Here is a 9,750-nt window from a genome sequence, read left to right as displayed (position 1 = left end):
AAAGAGAATAAAATTTTAATCATTTTCCAGAGGGGGAAAATATTTAGGGAAAACTGTCAAAGCAAAATTTCCACACTGACAGATTTTATTATAGTGCATGACTGTGCCAATCACATGTAATGGAGAATAACATTATGTGTATGCTTAAATATGATGAGTAGCACTTTATATTTTTGGAAACTTTAGTGAAGTAGAAATGCATTTTCCTGATCACCATGGTAAAAGTAGTATTTTATTTGTAAATTTGTGTTTATAAAGTATCATCAGGATACCATGACAGGAGTGGGATTGACATGTTCCAAAAATGTTATGAAATAACATTTTTCTTTGTAGTTTATAATTACTCTAGAAAAGGTTGGCATGCTTTCTGATTTAGGCATGTGGTAAATAAAGAATGTCCTTAAAAGCTGATGAAAGGGGCTGAGAGATGAGTAAGTGGTTAAGAGCACTGAGTCTTCCTGAAAGGGACCCATATTTCAAACCTGGTACCCACATGGTGGCTAACGACAGTCAGTAACTCCAGTTCCAGGAGATCCAATGCTATCTTTCTGACCTTCGCAGGTATTGTACGACATGGGTGCACTTACACACTGTAGACAATACACTCATACACACAAAAAGTAAGAATAAAAAATTAATAATAAAAGTTGATCAAGTGATTCCAGGGAGACACTGGTATCTTTTGCTTTAAGAATGACCACTGAAGTGGAGGGAATAGTTAGAAATAAGAAAGACTGTATTAGAATCAAATTGATCCTGAGCTCATCATCTATGAGGTTAATGATCAATAACTTGCATGAGCATTAAAAAGACTATTCTAATTGAATCATTTGAGTGTTTTAAAAATCTATGATGCTCAAAAACCTTTAAAGACATTGTTTCTTTAAATTAACTTATTTCTGCCATAAAGTTATTACCTACAAAATTTGTTCAGAAAGTACTTTAAAGTTCTAAACTTTTATTCTATTATTGGTTCAAAATTATAGCTCAACATGTAACAGTAATAAAATATCTGTTGCCATCTTTTTTATTATTAAAGTATAACTTTCATAATGTGTAGTCTATCTCCCTCCATTTCTTTCTCATTTACTTTTACTAACCAACCCTAAACTTCCTCTTTCCATTCTTTCTCTTTGTATCTGTCTTTCATTACTTCCTTTCACTTATCTTTTCTTTCCCCTCCCTCCCTCTCTCCCTTCCTTCCACTTTTTCCTCTCTCCTTCCCTCTCTCCTTTCCAACATTGTTCTGGCTTCTCTTACTTTCTCAAATCCATATTCTTGCCCCCTACTTTTTTAGTAACATCATGTGGTTATTGGTTAAATATATTCTGTGGTTTATAAGAAATTTTAGTGGAAACAGGGAAATATTTCCCTTTTACTCAGTTATTATACCAAACAGTTCATGTGTTTTCCAGTCCTTTATTTTAATAGCAACAAAGTTGAGAATTTGATGAAGAGTGTTCTAGATGTGTACTTGACTTCAATTTCAAGAGCTATGTAGTTTCAATATTCAGTGTAAAATTAAGTTTTAAGATATATGTTAAATATACTACAAGATTATTTTAGATTCTTGATAAAATTGAGTTCTTATTTAAAATTATATGACAATCAAATTTTCTTTCCAAGTGACTTATCTGCATCACCAAATAATATACTTAGTCTTTGGGGTAAGTGATAAAGCTAAAAAACATATTTTTTCCTAATATGTACCTACTGGAACTTACAAAGTAATTTATTTAGTAGCGATATATTGTTTGACTCACTCTTCCTTGTGTTAACAAAACAGCCTTACACTTAGCATTTTAGCCAAGAGCAGATCAGACCTGTTGGGAACTTGTTCCTTTAGAATCCTCTTGGAGCTGTGCTTAAGGACTGGGTCCCCTTCTTGTCTTACTGAAACAGTCTCTCAGACATGAACCGGGGAAAGTAAAAGAAAAAATATTTTATCAGAGAAGAGTTTTGCCCTTTCTGAGCCCTACTAATTTAGAATAGCACACATAACACTGCACACATTATTAATTGAATCCTGTCTACGGCTTGCAACACAAATGGGTTAATGATCTCATCAATTCCAATAAAAAATGGTTTGTAGTACTTTCATATGTAAAACATGCATACACATATTTATACACTATTTTGAGTGGAGAATAAGGCAAGGTCTTGAATGATTAAGATTAAGGTCTTATGCTCAGGTCACAAGAAGAGCATAAGACTCAGTGAACTTGTTTACATTATGCTTCAAGGTTAGGTAAAAGTCATTTATCCAGAGTATATACATATTGTTAAAGCCATTACCATAGTATAGTGATAAACACTTTTAAAAGCTAGTCAAAAGACTTAAACATTTTAAAAATAATTATTAATTCTTTGATCCTATATTCTTGCTCTAACAATTTCATACATTTGCTCTATTACTATGTTTCTAATACAGTTGCTAATTATTTCTCATGGACCCCACACTCACCACAGTTTACTGTTACTTGACCCAGCTTTATAGTCTTCTGTTATGTAATTATTTAATAACTATTTCATTAAAACAATCACTATTCAAATAAATATGCAAGCGTTTTTAAATTTTATTATTTTAATTTTATGTGTATGAGTGTATTGCCTGCATGTATGTGAGCGCACCCATGTCGTGCAACGCCGTGGAGGTCAGAAGAAGACTTTGAATTCCACTGGAACTGGAGTTAAGAATGGCTCGTAGCTACGATGTGGGTGCTGGGAATCGAATCTGGGTCCTCTGCAAGAGCATTCAGTGCTCTTAACTGCTGAGCCATCTCTCCAGCCCCATCAAATAAATATACAGGTATTTAATGATAAAATTTGTTTCATGATTATAACTACATAGTTGCCTCACATCACTGTGGTGTTAATAAAAATGAATACATTGAAAAAGATGAATGCAGTGGAAAAATTGTTATAAGTATAGAATAAAATACTCAATAATATATCTTAATGATATACAAGAATTCATAATCCTAGAGCATTTTCAAGAAGTAATCTTCACAGTCTATGGGAGTTTATCACCCAGTGTGGTAATGCTACCTCTTTCTCATGCAACATGTAGTCCTGTGTTCTACTCATGCAAATACAATATACGGGTTTGATTAGTCCCACATCTACCTCTATTTCCAGGAAAAGAAGAACAACTTATTTTGCTGTACCTTTAGAATGAAAAATAATATTTGAAATGAAATGTTTATTTAATGACTTTAAGTATATATACACTAGTGATTCATAGATAGTTTTATAGAAATTATTCAAAGTAAAATCAAGTAAATGAACTTAAAATATCAAATGGCACTAAAATGCCAATAAACAACCACAAATGCCACAAATAACCAATAAACTAATTTTAAAATGGAAATAAATTTAAACAGATATATCTTCACAAATATATACAAATGGCTGATAGATGTATGCAAAAATGATCACCATCACCAATCATCAAGGAAATGCAAATCCAAACCACAATGAGCTATCACTCATAGGGAGGCTATTATCATAAAAGTCAACCACTGGCATGGATGTAAGGAAACTGATATCTTGCACACTGCTGTTAGGAAGGCAAAATGGTGTGACTGGTGCTAGTATCACTCTGAAGCTATACCAAAAATTTAAAAATAGAGCCATGATTTGACACTGTACTCCTGCTTCTCAGGACTTACTTCAAACAAATGAGCAAGTGTCTTTAAGAGTTATTGTTACTATTCTGGCCTAGAGAAATAGCAGAGCAGTTAGGAGCACTGACTGCTATTGCAGAGGACCCGGTCCAAGTCCCAACACCCGTATGGAGGCTAACAATTGTCCATAACTCCAGTTCCAGGGGATCCAAAGCCCTCTTCTGACCTCCACAGACACTGCAAGACAAGGGTGCACCTACATACATGCAGGCAATACAATCATATACATAAAATAAAAATAATAATTAAAAAGAAGTACTGCTACTCTGTTCACAATATCCACGGTAAGAAAAAAATGTCTTATGACAGATAAACAGACAATAATGTATGATATATACATAATAGAATATCATTCAGCCTTAAAGCAGAAGGAACGTGTCAAAGCCTGTGGCAGCATGAATGAGTCTTCAGGTTACTATTACGTTAAATTAGCTAGTCACATAAAGACAAATTTTGTCTTCCACTTATTTCCAAATATCTGAAACAGTGTATTCATAGAATTTAAAGAGTGGAGTGGTGGTTTTCAGGGACTATGCAAAGTGAATATGATACTACATGTCATCAGGTATAAAGTTTTAATTAGGGTAGGTAAATTCTAAATATCTGATATACACTTTACCTATAGTCCATCATAACATAATTACCTATTAAAAATTAAAGAGTTTTGTCTCTCATGCTGATTGTTCTTATAACAATAAACTTAAAATGTCAAACATCAGTGACATGTGTGATCATGTTAAAGATTACATAGGTATACTCGCAAAAGAAATAACAGAGAAAAAAAATGGGGTAAGAAAAACACTCAATATGAAATACTTCCTTATGTTTAAAGTTTGATAATAGCAACAAGCAATGGAATCTCAGTAAGATCAAGTCAAGTAACAAGAAGGAAATCAAACCTTGCCCATCATTGACATATTGTGTAAAACAAAATGTGAAAAGACAAGTTTAGAAGCAGCCAAGGGAGAAGGAGAAAAAGACATGGGAAGAACTTGCATAGGGACTTGAGTCTCACACAGACACTGCATGCTCATTCATAGGTGGTGTTTTAAAGTTAGTATCATAGAAGTTGGTTACCAGACTATGGAAAATAGGAAGAAAGTGCAAGGGAAATGGTAGGCCAGTGGGTAAAATGATCAATGGGAAAATGAGTTCAGGTGTTCTTTGATTCTATATTAAAACATAGAACAAGACATTTGAATTTACTCAACATAGAGTGAAAGTTCAAGGCAATGGTTTAACAACTCTCCCATGTATATAAGAACCAAAATATAATATATACATACATTATTTCTTTAGAAAGAATACAAGGTCCAGAAGTGGCACCACATGCCTTTAGTCCCAGAACTTAAGAGGCAGAGGCAGGTGAATCTCGTTGAGATTGAGACCAGCCTTGTCTACATAGCAAGTTCCAGGCTATCAAGGGCTACAGGAAAAAGCTGTAACAACAACGACAAAAAAGTCAACCAATAGTATCATAATAAATTTCTCAATTTTTTATCAGTCAAGATATGTGAAACATGCACTTGTGTTCAGCATGTAGTTTTACCTTTATTTTTAAAAATCTTTCTGCCCCTTTATTTCTGAAAGAGAAAAGCTAATCTGTTTGAGTATGACTATGTAGGGTCTTTGCTGAATTTCTTTTCTCTGTTCATGAGTTAGAACAAGCTGGGGTTCATAGTGACCATAGGCCTTTCTTTGCCTTCTCTATTATATGCATCTGTTCCAAAGGCGTTTCATGCATGTCCATTACAGAAGGCTGAGTTACAGGTAAGATTGAGGCTGTAGTTAGCTTCCTATTGAGGAAAGTCATAGGTCATATTTTGTGTTCACAGAGTATTCTAAAGAATTGTGAACTGGCTTCCAATCAACGATTCTCCTGGGAAGTCCAGAGAGGCTGAGGACTTTCATTCTAAAATTAAAATGTACTGTGACTGTGGACAACCTCCCTACTAATAGCATCAGAAATTTAAAATTACAAGTAAAAAAATCATCTATTGAGTGATAAATGTATTGATTACTGGTTCAATAAATTCAGAAGAAAATCATATCATCTGACAATGGGATAAAGTATGTTTTAATTCAGGTATTAATTCTCCATAAATCAAGATGTAAGTGGCACTTTCATAAATAATGAAATATGAATAATAATGACATTGAATATTGGAAATCTGAAATATTTTATATTTTTCCCAAATACATAGTTTTGATGATATTAAAGGCAATATTATTATACTGTAAATATTTGATGCTCACTGAGTAAATTTATTAAAATTGTAAGATGTCTAAAATTTTTCTTGTGTATGTACGTGTATAAAATTTTCTTCACTTAATTATCTTCTACAAATGGATAAAGTAGATGTTCTTGATTTTTTTCTATGATAGGTCAGCTATGACACATGTCTAATGTAATTGTCATTATATATACAATTATTTTTAGATCTCAAAGTTTAAAATGACACCAATATATAATCAAATGTTGTATAACCATGTGTGTATGTGAATATAAATTAATATATCACTGTGGGCACAACGGTATGACAGACTATTATTATTTCTAAAGAAGTCAAGTACATACCATTTATAGGGTTTCATGGATTTTCATATATCTTAGTGTATGAAGACAGTAGTAGAATTGACTGTATCTTGCCTTTCCTGGATTCTGGACCTAGTCCACCAATCTGAGTAACAGCATCAATACATGAAACATAAAGGAATCCAAGTTCTATTAACATATGTAAGGTTTTTATGGAACTCATTAGAATATGATGGAAGTGTACAAGCTAACAATGTACTACAGAGTAAATAAGAGAGCAGGAAAGAATTCAATAGGAAAATTTTTAGATAAAACACAGTTGTAAAATGTTTTCTTGACTGAAATATTAACAGTATACCCCTTTCATTAGTTTTTATGTAAATTTGAAAGCTTGAATAATAAAAGTATGTAAATAATTGGTCCTATTACCAAGATATGCAAGATAATATGCAAGATATTACCATTATGACTAACCTTTTAAAAGGAATACTTGTCAAACGATTTTAGTTGCTAAATGGAATATGATACATACTTTCAAAATAAAACACAGTTTAAGAGTAATCTGTCCAGTAATGTACATCCCTTATTTATGTATGTTTCTCTGTGCATATATTCATAGGATTTAAAATATAAATGATTCCACACACAGTAATCATGTTAAGTGCTAGGTCAAATGTCTAAAAGTACTCTTTCTATATTTTAATGCCTTGTGTAAAACAATAGCAATCCTCTCAAAAAGACTTTCAAAGCATTAAAAGTATTTGGCCCTGTGGAATTTTTCCCCCTTGTATTGTTCTGCTTGTAAGGAGTAGAATAAGTGGAAATCCAAGTATGTAAATACCACTGTTTCGTGTATATGTGCCTGCATGCATATCTCTGTATCCTATACTTTTAAGACCTGAGTTATGTAACCAAAAATGACTAAATGCTTATCTCTATATAAGTCTTTTTTAAAATCTTTGACTGAAATGAATGTAAACATTTTTGGAGATGGAATTATGGAAACGATGAGAAAAGGACTTTAACAGTTATGCAGTATTAGAGCGCCTGTCTGCATGCTTCAACACTTAGAGGTTTATTCAGGATCTTCATCGTGTCTTCAGATCTTGTCCTAGTTTTATTTGTGCTGCTGTGATAAAATATCCTGACAAAAGCGATGTAAGAAATCTCAGGAGGCGGTACATGTCTTTAACCCCAGCACTCGAGAGGCAAAGGCTGGAGGAACTCTGTGAAAAAGAGTCCAGTTAATATACATAGAGAATTCCCTGGTAGCTATGACTACAGGTAGACCCTGTCCCGAAAAGACAAGAAAGAAAGAAAGAAAGAAAGAAAGAAAGAGAGAAAGAAAGAAAGAAAGAGAGAAAGAGAGAAAGAGAGAGAAAGAAAGAAAGAGAAAGGGAGAGAGAAAGAAAGAGAGAAAGAAAGAAAGAAAGAGAGAGAGAAAGAAAGAGAGAGAGAGAAAGAAAGAGAGAGAGAAAGAAAGAAAGAAAGAAAGAAAGAAAGAAAGGGAGAGAGAAAGAAAGAGAGAGAAAGAAAGAGAGAGAGAGAAAGAAAGAGAAAGAAAGAAAGAAAAGAAAGGAAATGAATGCACCATGCTTACTTGCTTCCTTATGTTCAGCTTAGTTTGATTTCTCCACTCATACACTGCAAGACCCGTGGCCAAAGAATGGTGCTATCCATTCTGAGCTTGATTTTTCCCACATCAATTAACATTAAGACAATCTGCCCTCTGGTAAAATGGCACATGCCCTTAATCCCAGCATTGGGAGGCAGAGGCAGGAAGATTTCTCTTTGAACTGGAATCCAGCCTGGTCTGCTTTTCCAGATCCAGGCCAGCTGGGGCTACAAAAAGACTCTCTCAAAAAACAAAACAAAACAAAACAAAAAAACAAAAAAACAAAAGAACAAATACCACCAATAACTAAACAGACTACCATGGATACACCCATAGGCCAATCCCATGTAGAAAATCCCTCATTGAGATTCTCTGCCCAGATGATTCTAGATTGTGTCAAATTGACAATACTAAGCATTACACTCCACAACTTGTCAACTTGAGACATGCACACATCACTTTAAATGACAAACTTCCAGTCCTTGTCCACCAAGATTTATTTTATTTTTTAAAATCTTTACATTCCTTTATTGGAGCAGGATTCCTGACTGGTATGCAGTGATGTATTTACTAAACAGAGACTTGTGCAGAAATCACATACTATCCATCTAAACAGATTTTTGTTACACTCTGCCTTTTGATGGAGTAGTTCTATTTATAAAGTTTTTACATCAAAAGGCTTTGAATTTGCCCAGGCTGTCCATTAATCATCTCTGGAAAAGTGGCATTTAATTTTAGCTCTATTTTACAGCATTAAAAAGCATACGCATTAGGCAGCTTCCCAAAATAATATTCTCTGCACAATGGTTGCACAGACAGTGGTCATTTCTTCCCACCCAGACTCACAAAGTCACATCTGGTAACTTTTGATACATATCTGGGGGCTAAGAGACAAAGTACTCCTAAACCACCAACATGGACTTCTTGCGCCTGATAGTTTACACTGCCTGTGAACATTGCGCCAACTGTCCCACATACAGCCGGAACTGGAGCAACAGGTCTGTGTGGTGGTAGCAGGTACCATGATTACAATATCCAGGTAACTAAAGGTCTGTTTAGAAAATGCCAAATTGAGATTTAAAATCAAGGGTAGAACTCCATGGCAACAAAGTATACCCATTACCCAGCTGTGGAGATGTTGGGAGCCTGGGAGCCTGAGGTTCAACTGAGTCTCAGCTACCTCTCAAAACTGCTGACAGGCCTGAGCTGGCAGCTTTTCATTCTGCCCGCAGCCTTGGCCTGGAAACCTTGGCTCGCAGCGGGGCTCACAGCCTTGGCCCAAAACCTTGGCTTGAAGCCAGGGCCAGATAGCCTTGCTAGATAACCTAGGCCCACGGCCTTGTTCTCCTTTCTTGCATATGGTTCTATTCTTCTATAATCAGAGATTCCTCCCTTAATGTGCGTCAGAGCGCTTGTGCTCTGACTGATGTAATGGTTTGCAGTCTGTGTTCCTTTGTTCTTATTCTCTATAAAAATTCTTGCTTGTGCTTCAATAAACGAGACTTGATTAGAATCCTGTCTTGTCTCCATTTCTCTTGTCCTTGCCTCATTTTCATCCCCACCCCCCAATCCAGGTACCCCATTGCAGACCCCACGGGCCGGGGCATGGAGACTTTAAGACATGATTCAAGATCCCTTTTATTCAAACCACATAGCCCTGAGATCATCCTGCAAAGTGCATATCAAAAAAATATGAAGTTAGGGAGACAAAGTTTGACATGATGTTATTATACAAGTCAAACTTGGAAGGTCATAGCTATTCTGAGAGAAAAGCATCAAATCTTTTGTGTACATATTTAGTTTTATTGTAACAAAGCAACGTGTACTCGTTTAAGGTTTAAAACTGAGCATTATCTTCTTCCCTTTCTAGTGAAAACAAAAACTTTAAAAATAAATTAAATCACAGTAGAGAA

This window comes from Nannospalax galili, unplaced genomic scaffold (genome assembly GCF_000622305.1).
Source record: "Nannospalax galili isolate Female #2095 unplaced genomic scaffold, S.galili_v1.0 scaffold324, whole genome shotgun sequence".
Lineage (NCBI taxonomy): Eukaryota > Metazoa > Chordata > Mammalia > Rodentia > Spalacidae > Nannospalax > Nannospalax galili.
This window is presented reverse-complemented; position numbering follows the sequence as displayed.